Below are 21,060 nucleotides of genomic sequence, written 5' to 3'. Positions count from 1 at the left end.
TTGACGACCAGGAGTTTTAAATTTTGATGAAGTTAAATATTTTTCTCGTATTATTACTTCTTTGTGACTTCTCTAAGAAATATTTTCTTACCCCAAGATTGCGAAGATGTTTTCTTTTGGAAGATTCATGGCTCCATGTGATACGCCTTGAATTAATATTTGTATATGTTGCAAGGTAGGGAACAAAATGTATTTTTCCCCATACATTTAGCTATTGTTCCACTATCATTTGCTGACAAGACTTTCCTTTTCCTATTGAATTGCCCTAGTGCCTCAGTGGACTATTTAGGTGTGGATCTATTTCTGGACTCTATTCTATTTCATTGGTCTACTTGTCTATCTTTGCACTAACACAACCTACTCTTTTTTTTGTATTTTTTTTATTAGTATAAGTTCTAGGGTACCTGTGCACAACGTGCAGGTTTGTTACATATGTATACATGCACCATGTTGGTGTGCCGCACCCATTAACTCGTCATTTACATTAGGTATGTCTCCTAATGCTATCCCTCCCCCCTCCCCCCACCCCACGACAGGACAACCTACTCTTAATTATTGGAATTTTATAGTAAATCTTGAAATTGGAAAGTGTCCTCCAATTTTATTCTTCTTTTTTCAGATTTTCTTGGATGTTCTAGACCCTTTACATTTCTAGATTAATTTTAGAATAAGCTTTTCAGTTTCTGCAGAAAGCCAGCTAGAATTTTGACTGAGGTTGAATAGATGCTATAGATCAGTAAAGAGCATCAATATCTTAACACGATTGCATTTTCCAATCTATGAATATGGCATATCTGTTCATGTAGTAAAAAATTAATTCCTCCCAACCTTTTTGGTTTATAACATAGCGATCTTACACATTTAAACATTAAATGTATTCTTAGGCATTGAATGGTTTTGGATTCTGTTACAAATTGTATTTAATTTTTTACTTTTTCAATTATTTCTTACTAATACATAGAAATTAATCTTTGTATATTGACTTCATATTCTGAAGTTTTGCTAAATTCACCTGTTAATTTTAATAGTTTCTTTTCTCTTAGGATTTTCCATTTGCACAGTCATGTCTGCCCATAAAGACTCTTTTACTTCTTTCTTTTCAATCTTTTTGCCTTTTGTTTCCATTTCTGATCTTACTGCACAAACTAGGGTACCTCCGTTACCGTGGAGTAGAAGTAGTGAAGGAATACATTTTGCCTTTTTCTTAATTGCAGAGTGAAAGCATTCAATGTTTCATCAAGTATGATGTTAGCTATAGAGTTTTTTTTTTGCAGATAATCTATTAGATTAAGACAACTTCCTCTATTCCTAGTTCACTGAGAGTTTTTTCTTTTTAAAACCTTGAATGGGTGTTGAATTTTATCAAATTCTTTCTCTGCATCTATTGAGATGATAGTTTTATTTCCTCCTTATTCTGTTGATTTGGTGAATTATATTGAGTTTTAAATATTAAGCCAACCTTGCACCTTGCACCTGGGATAAATCTTACTTGTTTATAATATGTTCAAACACAAACACACACACATACACACACACAGAGGTTTTGACTTGCTAATACTTTGTTCAAAATTTTTGCATCTATGACTTAACAAGGACTTTGTCTATAATGTAATTTTATTTTAATTTTTATATCATCTGACAATCTTGATTGCTAATTGGATTGTTTATTCTATTTACATTTAAATTACTGATAAATTTGGGTTTGCATCTACTTTCTTATTATTTGTTTTCTATTTGTTACATCTGTTCTCTGTTTAGTGCTTTCTCATGGAGTAGCTGAGTATTTTCTAGTATCCCATTTTATGTCCTTTCTTAGCCTTTTAGTGTCTCTTTTCTTTAAAGGGGTTGCTCTAGGTATTACAATATGCACCCTTAAAAGATCGCAGTGTACCTTGCATTAATATTATACCATTCCAGGTATAAGAACATTACAACAGTATAACTTCCTTTAACCTCTCATGCTTTTTATGCTATTGTTGCCATATATTTATTCCAATGTTATAAACCTCATAGTTTGATAATATTGTTGCTTCAAACATTCAATAATCTGTTGAAGGAAATTCTGAATTAGTCTTTTATATTTATATATTTACCATTTCTGATTTTTTTCACTTTTCCTTGCAGATCTGGGTTCTCAACTATTGATGAAATTCCTTTAGTATTTTATGTAATGTGGGTTTGCTGGCAATTTATTATATCAGCTTTTGTTTGTCTAATTATGTCTTTATTTTGCCTTCAATTTTTAAAAGATGTTTCTGCTGGCATAGAATTTTAGGTTGACAATTATTTTTTGTTCTTTCAGCACTTTAAAAAGGTCATTCATTTTCTTCTCACTTTCATTGTTTTTGATGAAAAGTCAGCCATTATTCTTTGTGTCCTTTCACTAAAACTAGTATCTTTCTCTTTGTTTTATCTTGGCCTGCTTTTAAGATTTTTCTTTTTCTTTTCTTCCTTTTTTATTTTTTTGAGACAGAACCTCGCTCTCTCACCCATACTGGAGTGCAGTGGTGCGATCTCAGCTCACTGCAACTTCCACCTCCCAGGTTCAAGTGATTCTCATGCCTCAGCCTCCGAGTAGCTGGGATTGCAGGCATGTGCCACCATGTCCAGCTAATTTTTGTATTTTTAGTAGAGATGGGGCTTCACCATGTTGGCCAGACTGGTCTTGAACTTCTGGCCTCAAGCAATCTGCCCACCTCAGTCTCCCAAAGTGCTGGGATTACAGGCGTGAGCCACCACACCCGGCCAAGATTTTTCTACTTATCTTTGTTTTTCAACAATTTGACTAGGATTTGCTAAGTGTGATTTTATTTAGATGTACTCTGCTTGGGGTTTGCTAAAATTTTTGGATATGTTGATTAGATCTGTGTCCAACCCATTCAATACATTATCTACTTCGTGAATAATATTTTATAGTTTTATTTTATTTTGTAGAGCTTTCATTTTTGCTGCTAAAATTTCCTCCTTGTTAGCTCATTCAGACCATATTTTTCTCTAAATTAGTTTAAACATTTATAATAAACATTTAACGTTGTTATGTGCTGATTCCATCTGTGTCATATGTCTCTGCCTCTATTAACTGTCTTATTTTCTTAATTATTGGTCATATTTTCAACCAAGAGTCCAACTGAGCTGGGAATGGGCCATTGCTTTCATTCATTTTAGTTCCTCTCTGATTCGAAAGTATTGAGGGTGAGGTTAGGTCTTCTGATACCCCCAGGCCCAGGCCCTGGGATACTATGACAGTGTCTCTTTGCCCTCAATTCCAACCTCAAATTTCTCTTGCAACCTACATGGAGGGCCTTATTTTTGTGGTCTTATCAGGAGTTGAGTTGATTGATTCAGTTACAGCTTTGGCTAATTGCAGTTTACCTGTGAATTCAACTGTTCTGAGAATGAAGTCAAACATCTCCCACCCTGCCTCCATCCCCAGGATGGTCCTGGAATCTGGAATCTAAACATCGTGAGACTACAAGAGCTCTCTCTACTTTCTGGCCTCACCCGTCTTTGCCTCTTACTTAGAATTGTCTGAGATTATAGAATTGTCTGAGTAATAGGGATTATTTTTATTTTACAGGCTCTTTCAAATTCCAGTCTGTCGTTTAAGCCTACGGTGCTAAAATGTTCGGCTGGTTTCTCCTTGAGCTTGTAGCCTCTTTGCCTCTGCCGGGCTCATGCCTCCGCCCACCCAGCTCCCAGCCTTGGTAACCACCCTAGATGTGTTGGCAGACATTGGTCTCTGCTCACCTATGAAGGCCTTGTATTTATTTGGAATTTGGTTCATTTAGACTTCTTTGCATTTACAGCTCTTTGAAGGCTTAATATTATGATTTTGTTGTTTATATGGTGTTTTCTTGCTGTCGTGGTGAAGTAATGATCTTTATCTTCTATATCCTCACTAGAAGCAGAACTCTGCTACAAACATAGTTTCTGATGTATTGCTGACAAATGGGAGACATCACTAAAGGGAAAATTAGGACAAAGAAACCTCCTAAGCATTTATAGAGCTTCAGTATGAGCCCTAAGTATGTGGAGAACATTTGTCTCAGGAGCTGCTATTTGAAGGGTGGGGCTTGAGTCCCCAGCAAGGTGAAGGAGTTGAACCCAACCTTTCCTCAGCAGCCTGAGGCCTTGAGGGGATATTGTGATCCTAGGTCAGAATCAACCTCAGGGTACTGGAAGAAGAAAACCAAATCCTTCTTGGAGGAATGCACCCTCAATCTAAGCCTTCAGGATACCCATAGATTAAGATCAACAGAATATGAGCTCACAATGAAGATTTTACCAACAAACCAGGAAACACTGCCATGAGAGAGAGAGAGTCAGCAAAAATAACAAGTGCAGATTTAGACCCCCAAGGAGTTCATGTACTGGAGTTGTCAGATACAGAATGTAAAATGCAGATGCGTAAAATATTTTAGAAGTGGAAGCCAGAATCTGCCCATGGGGGAAACTCCCTGACTGACGGGATTCTGCACAGGCAGGAGTGACTGTGGTCCTAGGTGACCTGGAAGGTTCCAAGGAGGTTACCTAGGGAGGAGGTTACCTAGGAAGAAGGTTCTAGGAAGTTACTTTGGGAACCTAAGGGAAGAGATTACCTGATAAATTATCTAGGGAGGAGGTTACCTAGGAAAAAGTTTCCAGGAGGTTACTTAGGGAGGAGGTTACCTAGAGAAGACATTGCCTAAGAAATTATCTAGGTAGGAGGGTACCTGGGAGGAGGTACCTAGGAGGAGCTTACCTAGGGAGAAGGTTACGCAGGAGGAGGTTACCTAGGGAGGAAGCTAAGGGGAACCTCCCCAGATTCCCCCAGCAGGTGTCTCCAGTCCTCAGGTAAGCTGGGAGGATCACACGAAGACCATCCAGTCCAAACATTCAATTTTACACATCAGGAGACTGAGGCCTGAGAGGTGAAGGACTCACTCAAGGCCCACTCCTCACTGTAGTGGGACCCTAACGGTGCTCTCATGACCCCCAAAGGCCCATGGGTTTCCCAGGGCTTGGAGGCCCTGAAGCCCTGTGACCAGGCCTAGGGACACAGAGATCAAACAGGACTGTGCAGAGTCTGAAGGCGGGCAGCGTTCCAGGGCAGGAGCTGTCAGAAATGTCGAGTGCTGCTGAGCTGCCAGAGAAACCCTCTTTAGAAATGGAGGTCTTCCGTGGCTTTCCACTGCTTGTGGAGTGAACCTAGGCTGTCCCAAGGCTCATGGGTCCCATGGGATCCGGCCCCTGCCCACATCTCCAGCGAGTCCTCCTAGGGGCCCAGTGCTGGGCAGATTCACTTCCTTTGAGGTTGTTGAACCTGTTTCGTTTTCAGATATGAACACGTACGACAATGACCAAGCCACAGCTTCAGCGATGTTTTGTGAGGCATGGAAGGCAGCGGGGGTTCCTCAAACTCCAGAGAACTAAAGACACCTCCCAGGAGAGCGGAGGTCAGTGTGGGGTGGAGTGTGGGAAACTTGGCTCTGCTGTTCTTACCAGCATCATCTTCGGCAAGTCAGGTAATCTCCATGCACTTGGTTTCTCCATCGAGTGGAGTAATGAGGCCTTTTGCACTGTTCTGAATTAGAAGGAAGGTGGCTAAAGCTGCTTGCACAAGCTCGAGCCCTGATATTGTCATTTCAGCCATCGTAATGATAATAACACTATTTTATTCTATTATTTGATGCTCACGGCTCCTGTGAGGGGAGCACAGGTGAGTCTTGATGGTTTCTGCTTTACAGATGAGAAGTCTGAGGCGCAGAGAAGAGTTCAGTGTGCAAACCGTGCCCAGAAAGGGCTGTGACTAACTACAAAGGCATGCAGCCAAGCTGGGGCAGAAGCTAACTGCTAACTGGAGGCCTGGAGTCCCGGGGTCCTGGTGCCGCCTCTCTCCTCCAGGGGTGCTCTGTGTGTGTGTGTGTGTGTGTGTGGTCTGTCCTGGGGTGCTGTGTGTGTGTGGTCTGTCCTGGGGTGCTGTGTGTGTGTGTGTGTGTGTGTGTGTGTATGTGGTCTGTCCTGGGGTGCTGTGTGTGTGTGTCTGTGTGGTCTGTCCTGGGGTGCTCTGTGTGTGTGTGTGTGTGTGTGTGTGTGTGTGTGTGTGTGTGTGTGTCTGTGGTCTGTCCTGAGCCAGCCATGACGTAGGACCCTGAGTTCTGGGAGGCAGCACCAGGGCATAAGTCAGTCTGAGCACCCAGGAGATGGGGTTGTCTTCTAAGCCACACCGACAGGAAGAATCCCAGAGGTGGCACTGGAAGGATGTTGTCTCTGTGGCCAAACTCAGCCCTGGTTTTGTTGGGACTCAGTGATCCATTTAGGACAGATGGTGTCATGGCCGGCCAAGGTGGCTGTCATTGCATGAGAATGTGACCAAGACAGCACCATCAGGAGAAAGAGCTTTACCTGAACACTAAGAGTAGATGTGCGACTGAGTGCCTGCTTAGGAGGGGAGCTTTGGGCTGGCTGGTCAACCTCCTGCAGCTCCTGTCAGTGGTGAAATGGGAAGGCTGCTCAGACACAGCTGATAGGAGGCATGAACCTGGCCCTGGGGGAGAAGAACTCGGAAAAGCAGGGCTCAGGGCAGGGAGCACTTTCTCCTCCTCCGCACCAGCCCTGAGTCTGATTTATTTCTGCAGAATTGCGTTTGAGGGATGAGCTGTACCGAATGAACAAGCAGCGGGTGTGCCGAGATTCGGGGCCATCCTGGACTTCCAAATGGCCTGTGCTCTGAATAGACCTTTTGTTCGGTGTGGCAGTAATGAAGGAGGGGAATTGGCAGCAGATGCCCAGAAAGGGCTGTGACTAAGTGTCCATTATAAGTGGAGCAGTTTAATAAAAAATCCATGTAATTTATTTGAATAAAAATGTGTGTTCTTTCACAAGCCCATTCTCTCCCCAGTCTTTCCATATTAATAGATCATTAATACTCCATGAATGGGTAATCATTTTCTTGGAAAACAAATGCAAGGGCATAAAAGGAAAATTATGGTCGTTTAAACTTAAAAAAAGGATTGTTGGGGGAAGAAAGAGCTGTGTTCACAAAAACAGCCAGCTCCTGTCGCCGGCTTTGGGAGTGGGAAGGTCTGTGGAGCTGCACCAGGGGACTCATGGTGGACAGAGCCTGGGTACTCACTGCACACCCCGGCCTGCGGAGGGTGCCCTAGGTCCACTGCAGCAGGGGGCCACCCACACAGGGCTTGCTACAAGGTCAGCTGTCCTGAGCAGGTCCCACCAGGGCAGGTCCAGGTGAGCAGGTCCAGGTGAGCAGATAGACTTGAGCAGGTCCGGATGAGCAGGTCCAGGAGAGCAGATCCGGGTGAGCAGACACAGGTGAGCAGGTGTGGGTGAGCAGACACAGGTGAGTAGATCTGGGTGAGCAGACACAGGTGAGCAGGTCCGGGTGAGCAGGTTCAACAGGAGGGAACCCCAGGATGGGTTGCATCACCACAGACCAAATATCTGGAGGGTGTCCAGGAGAACCTGTGCTTTTTGGGATTCCCTTGTTGCGGGTGCACCTGGGCCCTGCTGCCCATGCTCTGTCAGTCCAAATGGCCTCCTTTTGGCTTTCGAACCCCACAGTGGGAGAGGACCCAGCCTTGGACCTGATGCCCTGCCCACCTCTTGCTGGAAGACTTCCTTGAATCCAACCCTTTTGAACAATTCCGCAACTTCAGATGAGACTTCCTCCTTTTGAGTCTCCATTTCCTCATCTGTAAACTAAGGTGGTTGGACTGTGTGATACATTTGTTCATTGTTCATTCACTGACTGATTCCACAATCACAAGAGGCTTTGAAGTGAGCAGCAGGCTCTGCTCTTGTGTGGCTTCTCTGTAGTTGTGACTTTCACGAGAGAATGGATAATGTTTGAGGTGAGGGAGAAAATGGGAAATCCAGCCTTTTGACGGCTGTTTGGAATATCGGGTGTTTGCAATTCCAGCCACATGTCGTGAGCCTCCCATGAGCTCTGCATTTTGACAAAGAAATGGTTTCTCGAGCATTTATCTCCACTGCCTGCATCTTGAGCTGAGCCATTGATATGGTTAGGCTTTGTGTCCCCACCCAAATCTCATCTTGAATTGTAATCCCCATAATCCCCACGTGTCAAGGGATAGACGAGGTGGAGGTAATTGAATCACGAGGGTGTCTTCCCCCATGCTGTTCTCATGATAGTGAGTGAGTTCTCAGAGACCTGATGGTTTTATAAGGGGCTCCTCCCCCTTCACTTAGCACTTCTTCCTGCCGCCTTGTGAAGAAGGTGCTTTGCTTCCCCTTTGTCTTCCGCCATGATTGTAAGTTTCCTGAGGCCTCCCCAGCCATGCTGAACTGTGAGTTGATTAAACCTCTTTCCTTTATGAGTTACCCAGTCTCGGGCACTTCTTTATAGGAAAATGGAAGTGGATGAATATAGCCATCAATGGTGCGGTGCAGGGAGTGTCCACCAGTTCATGAACGTGCTTTGCACGCTGAGTCTACTTCTTTCTCCAACATTTTTTTGGGCATCTCCGTGTGCCAGGTAGAGGCATGAGGCTCCAAGATGAGTAAAGATGTGAGCTCCAGCCATGGATGTCGGTCTGTCCGCTTTGCTCATAGTGTATCTTCAGCACTCAGGACAGAGCCTGGTGCCTGCTAGGTGTTGAAGGAACATCGGGAGTGAAAGAATGAGAGTCTGTCTCTGCCCTCTAGACCTTCCTAGTACAGAGAAAGTCAATGGCCACAGAACATGTGCTGCAACGAGCTGGGGCCCCATGCCTGGGTCTCAGCTCAACTCTTCTCTCCCCTCCTCTCCTCTCACTTCCCTGCCTTTATTTCCCCTCTCCTCCTATTTCGCTCTCTCTCCTTCTCTCCTTTTCTTCCCTCCTATTCCCTCTTCTTCCTTATCATTACCCCTTCCCTTCTCCTCCCTTTCCTCCCCTCCCTCTCTCCTCTCCCTACTTCTTTCCCATTTCCCTTTCCCCTTCACCTCTGCCCTCTCCTCTCCCCTCCCCTCTGACTCTCCAACTCAGTCCTTCCTTGAGGATCCCGCTGGATTTAGCCATGTGCCCCACATGGCCCTCTGCATGCTCACATCCCTTTGAGTGTCTGTCCCCCAGACAAAGCCACCTATAGTCTATCCCTGGAACCAAAGCATAAGAACTTCAAAGCAGAAGTTGTACCACTGTGCCTATTTTTTTTTTTTTTTTGAAACAGAGTTTTGATCTGTCTCCCAGGCTGGAGTGCAGTGGCACAATCTTGGCTCACTGCAAGCTCCACCTCCCGGGTTCATGCCATTCTCCTGACTGAGCCTCACGAGTAGCTGGGACTACAGGTACCCACCACCATGCCTGGCTATTTTTTGTATTTTTAGTAGAGATGGGGTTTCACCATGTTAGCCAGGATGGTCTCGATCTCCTGACCTCGTGATCTGCCTGCCTAAGCCTCCCAAAGTGCTGGGATTACAGGTATGAGCCACCATGCCTGGCATGTTTGTTTGTTTTTTAGAGAGATGGGGTCTCGCTTTGTTGCCCAGGCTGGTCTTGAACTCCTGGCCTCAGGCAATCCTCCTGCCTCAGCCTTCCCATAAATATATATGTCATTAACAATTAAGTTCTAAATGTCTGCGTTTCAGTTTCTCCAGAGAGCAGATGACAGGTGTAGGACTTACACAACACGTTTGTCAGCATTTATCCCTGCCCCCAACACCTGCCTGGGTGATGCAGGGACCTCCCTGAGCACAGCAACAGCAGAATAACAAATCCCTGGAAAAAGCATCAGAGTGTTAAGGAACCTGGGCCTGAGGACAATGGCCCAGCATGTGTCCACAGAAGGCGTGTTTCCGTTTCACTCTGTGGACCATGACTTTTCACTTAGATCCAATGCTGAGTCCTCGAAATTAATTCTGCTCATTTTCCACTGCCAAGTGTTCTTATGCACAGATGAAAAATGAAGTGATAGCTGTGAATGTGTTGGCTCTGTTTGTAGAAGACCTTTAGAAACAGCTAAATGATTCCAGTTTTATATCATTGTTACCACATACTTCAAAGAGGAAGTCAGTTAATTCTAATGACAGTTTGATCCTTTTCATCTGATTTGTGGAATCAGTGAAGATTTAGAAGTTCCTTCTGTTGCTGGTGATACAATGATGTTGTCATGAATTCAATGGAAAAACTTAGTATGAAAGGGTACATTATTTGTTCTTGTAGTTATAATAGGAACATAATTTTTGGTGAAGCTAGTGTCATGGTAAAAACAAGATTCTTTCCAAATTAAGTACAGAAATGTGCTTGGGATTACTTGTGGCCCATTAAAACAAGCTGTGATAATTTACCAACCTAACAGGAGCTGTAGTTGTCAAAATTTACAGCTATTATATGTGTACCCAGAATAACTTGAAATAAACACTTTTGTGATGACTTTAACGTTAAATATGAAAAAAATCTTGTTTTTTTACAAATAGTAGTACTCACCTTCTCTCATTTTCCTCATTATCAATCAGATTTGATAAATGTTGGAGCTTCTGAAAAATTACTTCATAAATCAACTTAAGTGTCTTATGATGGTACTAAACTTTTTGTAAACAAATCCTTTAAATTTTGGATGCAGTGTATGAAATCGGTTGGATTTTTTTTTTTTTTTTTTTGAGATGGAATCTCACTCTTTCACCCAGGCCGGACTACAGTGGTGCTATCTCGGCTCACTGCAAGCTCTGCCTCACGGGTTCATGCCATTCTCCTGCCTCAGCCTCCTGAGTAGCTCGGACTACAGGCACCGACCACCACACCCGGCTAATTTTTTGTATTTTCAGTAGAGACGGGGTTTCACCGTGTTAGCCAAGATGGTCTCAATCTCCTGACCTTGTGATCTGCCCACCTCGGCCTCCCAAAGTGCTGGGATTATAGGCGTGAGCCACTGTGTCCGGCCATCAGTTGGAAATTTTTAATTGAAGCAGTCAATGAATAGAAGCCCCCAAATGTCAATTTTTAATGTTGTTAGCAAATTGTAATTATTGAAAACAAAGCTTGCTACGCAGAAAGACATTGAAATTTTCCTCTAGGAAAGCAAGGGAGGAAGTGAACATATTACATTATGATGTAATACACTTTTATAAGATTTTATTTAGAAATTCTTAAACTTTGGTATATCTTGGCATATGGAAAGAATCTTTAAATGAAGCTCCTTTGTTTAATTGGATAAATGTATGATGTGGACTGGAATGGAATCTGATGGAGAAGGCCTAGAATTTTATGGCATCTAAGTTTGGTAAGACATTTAAAAGAATCATGAATAGAGATGATGCATTTGACATGTTTTGTTGTGAAAAAAATATGTCAAAGAAGGCACCCTAAATAGATGCAAAAGGCAGTCTCTATGACAATGTTTCTGCTGAAATATTTATGTATTTCAATGAAAAAAATATTAGAATTGAAAATGTTTGGCCGGGCGCGGTGGCTCACGCTTGTAATCCCAGCACTTTGGGAGGCCGAGGTGGGCAGATCACAAGGTCAGGAGATCGAGACCACGGTGAAACCCCGTCTCTACTAAAAAATACAAAAAATTAGCTGGGCGTGGTGGTGGGCGCCTGTAGTCCCAGCTACTCGGAGAGGCTGAGGCAGGAGAATGGCGTAACCCGGGACGCGGAGCTTGCAGTGAGCCGAGATTGCGCCACTGCACTCCAGCCTGGGCGAAAGAGCAAGACTCCGTCTCAAAAAAAAAAAAAAAAAAGAAAATGTTCTCCATTTAACAGAATTACTCTGAGCTTACCAGCTACCTCAATTCCCGTAGAGATAATAGTTTCTAAATTTAAAATGTCATGCCCTTTCAAAAAGAATCAGTTGCAATGTTAACAACTTAGAATTTTTAAATCATAAAATATAATTTGAAGACAATTACATGCAATTTTATGAAAAATTTAAAATAATATGGTCACATTCTTCTGAAAAATGCCACTGACACAGCATTAGGATAAGGTAGGGAGGAAAATGACTGAAGTGTGTAGTTGTGTACCAAGAATAAGTCTTTTATGGATTTTTACTTTTTTTTTTGAGATGGAGTCTTGCTCTGTCATCCAGGCTGGAGTGCGGTGGTGTGATCTTGGCTCATTGCAACCTCCACCTCCCAGGTTCAAGTGATTCTCGTGCCTCAACCTCCTGAGTAGCTGAGACTACAGGCATGTGCTACCATGCCTGGCTAATTTTTGTATTTTTAGTAGAGACGGGGTTTCAGCATGTTGGCCAGGCTGGTCTCGAACTCCTGACCTCAGGTGATCTGTACATCTTGGCCTCCCAAATTGCTGGGATTACAGGCGTGAGCCACTTCATCTGTCCTATTTTTACTTTTTAATATATATCTATTTTTTTGAGACCAAGTCTTGCTCTATCACCCAGGCTGGAGTGCAGTGGTGTGATCTCGGCTCACTGCTACCTCTGCCTCCTGCGTTCAAGCGATTCTCCTGCCTCAGCCTCCTGAGTAGCTGGGATTACAGGCGTGCACCACCATGCCTGGCTGATTTTTTTTGTATTTTTAGTAGAGACAGAGTTTCACCGTGTTAGCCAGGATGGTCTCAATCACCTGACCTCATGATCTTCCTGCCTCGGCCTCCCAAAGTGCTATTTTTAAATACTTGAAATGTGTAATTGTTTAAATAATTTAAAAATTTTGCTTTAATATACATAGATATGTCATATTTTCATTTTTAATTAAAAATTGTTAATAGCTTTTGAATAAAATTATTTTAGGCCCACCAACATAATAAACCAATTTATTCGTCAATAAATGCTCGTATAATTTATATTATATAAATATGTATATATATAAAACATTTACTACCTATGTATATTTAATTTAAATTAAAACAATGCCTCAAATGTTTAGCTGCTGCATCAGAAGAAAATGGAAGCTCCAAGGAGGTTAAATAACTTATTCAAGTCCTCATGACTGATAAGTGGTATAATATTTTGGCATTTTACTGAGCGCTTTTTTTGTATTATCAAGTCTTTAAAAATATTATTAATAAAATTTTATTAATGTAGCTAAAGAGCCCCATTCCTCTCTCTGTCCTTCCCAAATTTCTGTCATTTTAAAATATCTTTTTCTCTATTGTTTTCAAATTAAATATTGAGCAAAATTAAAATAATATTATAAAGTATTGTTGGAGTACCAAGATGAACCCTTCGCTGCACACCCTGGCAGTAACCATGACCTTCAGGAGTTGATGTTACCTCTGCAGCCCGGGGGCTTCAGACTTTATACTTATGGATAATGTAAATCCTATCCATCCTATCTATCTCCCCGCTCCCTAAAGGCATTTTGTACTCACCAGTCTCTGAATTGGCCCCTGAGTTCTACTGCAAGTGCTGATCTGTCGACAATGGAGTGTTTGGCTTTGCATGCTTGTGCTACACACATTTGTGTTACCTTTGCCTGTGCGTAGCGGCATCCTGTGGTGTGTGGAAGGAGTCTCAAAGCCGCTTTAACCACACGATTACGTTCCTGGGGACCAGCGTGTTGTACTGGGCTATGGTTTGTTCATCTCCACTCACCAGTGGGGTTCCAGGATTCCATAACATGACTATGGCAGAATTGAATGTGTCCATTCTCCGTCGATGGACACCGACCGATTCTAGGTTTGTTCTGTTTGGTTTCCTCTGGGGAACCGTGCGCCTGTGGTCACTTGTGGGAAGGTTCCTGTAGGATGTGCCCCTAAGTGTCCAAGTGCCGTGTGACCCTGTGTGTGTGTGTGTTGTGAACGTCACTAGACCACGCCAACCTGTTTTCCAGATGATTGTGTCAACACAACGCTCACTGGTAGAGCACAGGTCACTGTTGTTGCAGGTCGTGCAACACTCCATGTCATCAGATCTTATTTTTTTCAAATTTAGTTGGTGTGAAATGACATTTATTGTTTTAACTTGCATTCTCATTCTTTTTAATGAAGCAGAATTTTTTTTCGAATGTCCATTGTTCATTCCGATGAGTCTTTCTAAAACACAGCTCCGTTGCCATCCTGTCCTCCCCATCTCCCCATCTCCCCCAGAAGTCCCAGTGGCTTTCAATTGTTTCATAAATGTATCCCCAACATTAGGGGACCCTTTTCTGTGCAGACTCCTGTCTTACTCTTCTCCTTACACCTCAGAAGATGATTATGGCTCCTTCACTGGCCACTTCCATGTGCCGTGTGCTCTCTCTTTCCTCCAAGCCTTTGCCTGTAGTGTTCACTCTTCCAGAAACACCCTTCCGGGGGGCCTCCCCTGCACCCCTTCAGCCTCAGCTCAGGGCTCACCTTCTCCAGAAAGCCTTCCTTGAACCTCCCTTGGCTCTCCCCTCTGGTTGAGGCAGCTCTCTGTGTTATGATGGGCTGCTTCTCTGTGTCCCCCCTCTATACTGAGCTCATGGGGGTGGGACCCCATCTGACTCACCCGTGGTGCCCAAGGTGGTTCCCCAGCAGACATGCAGGGAGTCATTCTTCCCGTTTTAATGTGATTTTGCAGTTTTGCCGAGGCAGGTTCTGAGGCTTTGAGTGACCACTGACTTTTTAAGTGCAACTGGCTCAGTGGACAGGATAGAAACTGGGGCCTATGACCTCCATCAGGCGGCCGGTGGCTAGGCTGGCGGTCCTGCCGAGCTCCAGGAATCATCCCCACTCCCTGATTCCTGGGTTCTCACCAAGCCCTCGGACTCTTCATCCAGCTCTTCTCTGCTTCCCCAACACTTCCAGACTCTCCCCTCTGGCTTCCCAGCGTGGGCCATCGCTGCTGGGCTCCCTTGAGGACAGAATCCATGTCCATCTGGTTCACAGTTGTCTTCTGATGCCTGCCTCGTGCCAGAGACACAGTCAGTGCTCAAGCAACATGCGCTGCAAGCTTTACACAAGCTCCCTCGATTTTGACGATTCAGAGAGAAAATTAACGCGCACTCCCTCTCCCCACCTTCATCGAAAGCAGCGATCTCACACCAGGTGGATCCTAACAGAGGTGTGGGCACTGATAGACCTTGGCAGATTCCCCCACCTGGGGCTGGAGATGTGTGAAGCCCAGGGAGGGGAGACTGCACTGGGAGCCCATAGATGGAGGAGGGGGCGTCAGTGGATACACAGTTAGAAACGGTCTCCCCACCGCAGCCCCTTGTCCTCAGCAACCAGGAATGTTTACCTGAACTTCTCACAGGTGCCTCTACAAGCAGAGAGAGTGTCCAGGAGACCCCAGCCTCCCCTTGTATCCACCTGCAGGGGTGGAATTGTGTGGAAGCCGTGCCTGTGCACATTCCCCCAAGCTCCATCACTCACCACCAGAGAGGAACAACAAAAGGAAGCCCTGGAGATCTGGAGTGAAGACATTTCATCATGTCCCCCTGCGTGCCAGCTCACATCTTACTGAAAAATTCTAATCGTCTCAGAAGGCTCATTTCCATTTGTGGCACAAATGGAGCCTGTCCTCAAGGGGATGGATGTGCATGCAGCCAGTGCAAAGCGAGATGTTCCACAGGCTGGCAACACAACGTGCTGCCTGGCTCTGGTGGGCCTCACAGTCTTGGATACAAAGAGCAGCCGCAGGGCTGGGGAGGAACCTTCTGTTCATGGGGGTGAGCAGGGAGGCAGGAAGGAGAACTTGAGGTACACATGACCTTTGAGTTCCGGCAAAGGACTCCCCAACTATGCCAGGGACTGAGCCCTCACACCCCAGCTCAGGCAACGCACACACACATACATACAAACATACACATATGCACAGACACACCCATAAACATGCACACATAGGCACACATGCACACACACATACCCATGCACACATAAATACATGCATGCATATGCACACACACATGCACACACACACAGCCATACACAAATACACACATGCATATGCACACACACATGCACACATGTACACACACGTGCACATATACACAATACACACATACAGATTCATACACACACATGCACATATATGCACACACATATACACATACATGGATACATACATGCATACATGCACACATATACAAAGATACGTACACACACACATACACATGCATTCATACATATGCAGACACACACACACATATGGTGCCCTACAATTCAGGGCAGGAGGAGGCAGGTGCCCTTGAGAGTGGCTCGGCTGCAGCTGTGGTTGTCCTCCAGGCTGGTGGTTCCCTGACCCGGCTGAGCCTCAGAATCACCTGAAGCTTTTAAAAAAGGTGTCCCCAGCCCTCCATCAGAGATTCTGACTCCTAGGGCCTGAGACAGGTCCAGGGATCTTGGTTTGCTCCACTTTTCTGAGCTCTTGACCACTCTACCTCCAGACAGTAAAAGCCTTGAAGGCATAGATCAAATAGCCTCTCTACTCTTGGGCCCTCCTTGACCTCCAGGAAGGTTAATTGTCCTCTCTTCTGGGTTCTCATGGTTTCTTTTTCATTCTCTGACACAGCATTTGTCTTAGAATCCTGTGTGTGTGTGCCTTTCCCTAGGCTGTGAGCTCTGCAGGGGCACCATTGTGTCAGATTCCCCTCTGATCCCAGCAGGGCTTCCTGACCTTCAGAGTGTGGGTCACACTTGATCTGAACCCATCTTCACAGCTCTAAGGGAGTCAGTCCAGCTCCTGCCTAGTTATTTCTGCCAGTTTTTATGCCACACTGGCTCTGTGCTTCTAGTATCTACATTTAATGCTTAGATATTACCAGAGCTAGTTTGGGCACAAAGTTTCCAGACACTCCCCAAGTATTTGTGAAGGATTTGAAGGCTGGGGGTTTGTGGGAGTGGTCACATTGCAAGCTCCAGTGTCCGCCGTCTTGCTCGCGACAGCCTCCTTTTCTGGCTCCTTCCTGGTGCAGCTTGGAAATCTTTCCCCTTATCTCTCACAGAGAAGTTCCACCCATCTTCAGAGCACTGAGAGCTCAGCTTCTGCCCCGGGAATCTCTTCTGAAAAAATGCAAAGGAATTCTGGTGACTGGATTTGATCCATTTGGCTACTTTGCAGGAGGTAGAGACATGTATCAGCTCCCACTAGGAGTGTTCTGCTCAGCATGAAGTGCCACCTATTTAGGGAGAAGAGGAGTGGAAGATGTTTCCTTGAGGGAAGTTCACAATCACAGAAAGAGACCAAGAGGAGGCTGAGAGGGGATGGCAACCTGTGCTAGAGGTGGATAAAATAGTTGCTCTGGAAGTTTCCCAGAGTGACCACACCCTGAACCAAGAGGTTAGACTGAAGCCAGCTGTTTCCTTCAACCAAGAGGTTAGATGATGGCCAGGTGTCTCCTTCAACCGAGAGGTTAAACTATGGCCAGCTGTTTCCTTCAACCTAGAGGTTAGACTGCAGCCAGGTGTCTCCTTCAACCAAGAGGTTAGACCGTGGCCAAGTGTCTCCTTCAACTGAGAGGTTAGACCACAGCCAGTGCCTCCTTCAACCAATAGATTAGACCACAGCCAGGTGCCTGCTTCAACCGAGAGGTTAGACTGCAGCCAGGTGTTTCATTCAATGAAGAGGTTAGACCATGGCCAAGTATCTCCTTCAATCAAGAGGCTAGAAAACAGCCAGGTGTTTCCTTGTGGAAATCATTTGCAGGTGGCAAATGGTTTCTGGGTCATGAAATCAGCCCAGTGTGTCACAACCAGGTGAATTGTTTACTTTTTAATGACATAGAATACAAATCATAAGAATAAATCTTACATAGTATGTATTTTTAGTGGAACTTTTATTCTAGTTGTGAGTATGTGTGTGTATGTATGTATGTGCTATGGTCAGAATGTGTATGTCCTCCCTTCTCAAATTCCCATGTTAAAATCCTAACCCCAAGGTGGTGGTATTATCGGGTGGGACCTGTGGGAGGTGATTAGGTCATAGGGGTGGAGCCCTCATGAATGAGATTAGTGTCCTTATAAAAGAGACTACAGAGAGATTGTTCACCTCTTTGCTATATGACGATATATCTAGAAGAGGGCTGTCTACGAACAAGGAAGCAGGCCTTCACCAGACACCGAATCTGCTGGCTCTTTGGATTTTGGGTCAGCAGGGTTGAAATAATTTCTGGAGGCTCTAGCAGAGAACCCATTTCCTTGCCTGTCTTAGCTTCTAGAGACCATCATGTTTCCTGGCTAATGGCCTCCTCCTCCCTCTTCCACTTGGTCTGTGTACCATCTTCCCTCCTCTCTGACCCCCACTCCCTTGTAAATGCATTGAGCCCCCTGGGATGATCCAAGATCATCTCTCCAGTTCAAGACCTGAATCCTTAACCACATCTGCAAAGCCCTTTTTGCTACATAATGTCACATTCACAGGTTTTGGGGATTAGGGTGTGGACATTGTCGGAGACCATTATTCAGTCTACCCTGGTCATGGGCAAAAAAAATAGAAGCCACTAGGCTAGATGGCCCTAAAAGTCCTTTCAAACCCAGGGCTGCTGTGGCCTCAGTTACGTAACTAGAACCCACATGAACCAATTAGCAGGTCTCTGGCATCTGCATCAGCCATCCTGTTTCCCGCTCTGTCATTCAAATTCAATCAGCATCACTGAAACCTGCTGGGTTCAACAATGGATTAGCGGATCATTAAAAAGTCAGGAAACAACAGGTGCTGGAGAGGATGTGGAGAAATAGGAACACTTTTACACTGTTGGTGGGACTGTAAACTGGTTCAACCATTGTGGAAGACAGTTTGGTGATTCCTCAAGGATCTAGAACTAGAATTACCATTTGATCCAGCCATCCCATTATTGGGTATATACCCAAAGGATTATAAATCATGCTGCTGTAAAGACACATGCACACGTATGTTTGTTGCTATTGTGAATAGCAAAGACCTGGAACCAACTCAAATGTCCATCAATGATAGACTGGATTAAGAAAATGTGGCACATATATACCCTGGAATACTATGCAGCCATAAAAAAAGGATGAGTTCATGTCCTTTGTAGGGACATGGATGAAGCTGGAAACCATCATTCTCAGCAAACTATCGCAAGGACAAAAAAACCACACACCGCATGTTCTCACTCATAGGTGGGAATTGGACAATGAGAACACTTGGACAGAGAAAGGGGAACATCACATACCAGGGCCTGTTGTGGGGTTGGGGGAGGGAGAGGGATAGCATTAAGAGATATACCTAATGTAAATGACGAGTTAATGGGTGCAGCACACCAACGTGGCACATGTATACATATGTAACAAAACTACACGTTGTGCACATGTACCCTAGAACTTAAAGTATATATAAAAACAAAAACTAAAAGAAACAGTCGATTAGCCCTAAAACTCAGGAGTCTCGGAGCTTCAAGGGCAGTTTCCTTGTTTACATCTGAAGAGAATCATGCCAGAAGTTGGGGAGCCTTTTCTCATGTTGATTCAAGGAGCGGGGGCAGGGTGGGACCAGAGTCCAGTGGCCCTCACTCCCAGGCCAGTGTGAAGACAGGTGGAGTGATGGAAGTGCTAGAAGCTGGTGTGTGTCCAGGCACTTGCCAGCTAGATGACATCGACCAGGTTGCTTCCGAGAACTTCAGTTTCCGCATCTCTAAATGGGAATAATGATGCAGATTAAGAAGAATGATAATGAGATTCCTTGAGGGAATGCATACAAAGTGACTGTCCTAAAGCAGGCACTGGAAAAGTGTGACTTCCTCTGGAAGCTTGAACGATCAGCCTCATCTCTTTGTTCTTCCCTTCAACTACACCCTTACCATGCTTCATCACTGGTGCCCTCCTCCCATCTTGACTTGGGACTTGGCCAGGTGACCTGTCTTGGCCAGTGACTTGCAAGGGACAGTGTGCTGGTTCCAAGCCTAGGCCTGAAGAAGCTCCATGTGCTCCTGCTGGTCCTCTTGGGCCTCTGACATTACCCAAGAAGAGCATGCCCCAGCCAGCCTCCTGGTCTCTGGAGGAGCATGAGAGGGAGAGGAGGAGCAGAGCTGCCTGGCCGCCCCCATTCCTGCTTCTCGAAAAGCAACCACCAAGCCTAGCCCAGCCTAGGCCAGATGATCCCAGCTGATCTGCACACACAGGAGCAAACCCAGCTAAGATCAGCAGACACTCAGCCCACCTGCAGATGCCTGATAAATCAATGCTTATATTGTTCACACCCTACTGAGTTTTGGGTTATTATACACTGGTAGCTAACCGCTACAGCCCCCTTTCCTGTTTAGTTTTCTTTTAACTGAGAAGACATCATACTATTGTGACATTTCAGAATCCACTGTGTCAAAGCCCCTTGTAGTCCCTGGTGAGAACACCGTGTGCTTTCATCCTGAGTGGTCGCTTGGTTAGCCAGGGGACTTTGGTGGCTGGGACTGCGTCTCTCTCATCTCTGTGCCCACAGCACATAGCGGGGTTCACTCAATATCTGCTCAGTCAGTGAGCCTTGGGCCTGAGCAACTCATTTTCACCTCTAATTTAATTACTGATTGATTCTGTCTTGATGGCAGAGAGGTCTCTGTGAAATGCAATTACTTCCTTGGACCCAAGCATTTTGATTGTCCAATGATTGTCTCCAACAGGACCCAAGCATCCATCCTGCTTTTAATTAAACTCATCTGTTAGAGAGGGAGCCAGCCTGCCTCCCAGCCCAGCCAACTTCAGCCACACCTCTGGGAGAGAGCTCTTCTACTCCCTTGATGTAGGCTTTGGGATCCGAGACCCTGCATGGTATTTATGAACCATGATATCATCCTGGAATGGAGATCCCAACGAGATGGGTCAGCTTGATCACCCTGTCTCTAACACACCATTTGCTGCCTTTACAAATGTGCTGCTCTCACCAAGCTCTTGCTCCCGGAACTCAGAAGTCGGGGGACCCATCGTGTGGCATTAAGAGCAGGAGCAGAGATCAGGATCAAGCCTGGGTCAAGAGCACTGGCACTGGGGTCAGAGTTTAGTTTCTTGCCTTGTCCTTTAACAGGCCTGCATCATGGGAAAGTTGTCAATTTCTCAGCCACAGTTTCTTCATCCGTAACATGGGGATACTGATAAAAGTCTGCAATTTCTTAGCCATACCCTCAGGGCAGCTAGTTTTCACATTTCAGCCTTTTTCTTTTGGATTTTGCAGGTAATACGTGTGTATTACAATTATTAACCTTGCTAGAAGGGTCTGGAGTAAATACCCCATATTGAATTGGATATTTTAG

This window comes from Symphalangus syndactylus, chromosome 18 (genome assembly GCF_028878055.3).
Source record: "Symphalangus syndactylus isolate Jambi chromosome 18, NHGRI_mSymSyn1-v2.1_pri, whole genome shotgun sequence".
In the NCBI taxonomy this organism is placed as follows: Eukaryota; Metazoa; Chordata; class Mammalia; order Primates; family Hylobatidae; genus Symphalangus; species Symphalangus syndactylus.
Note: the sequence above shows the minus strand (reverse complement) of the source record.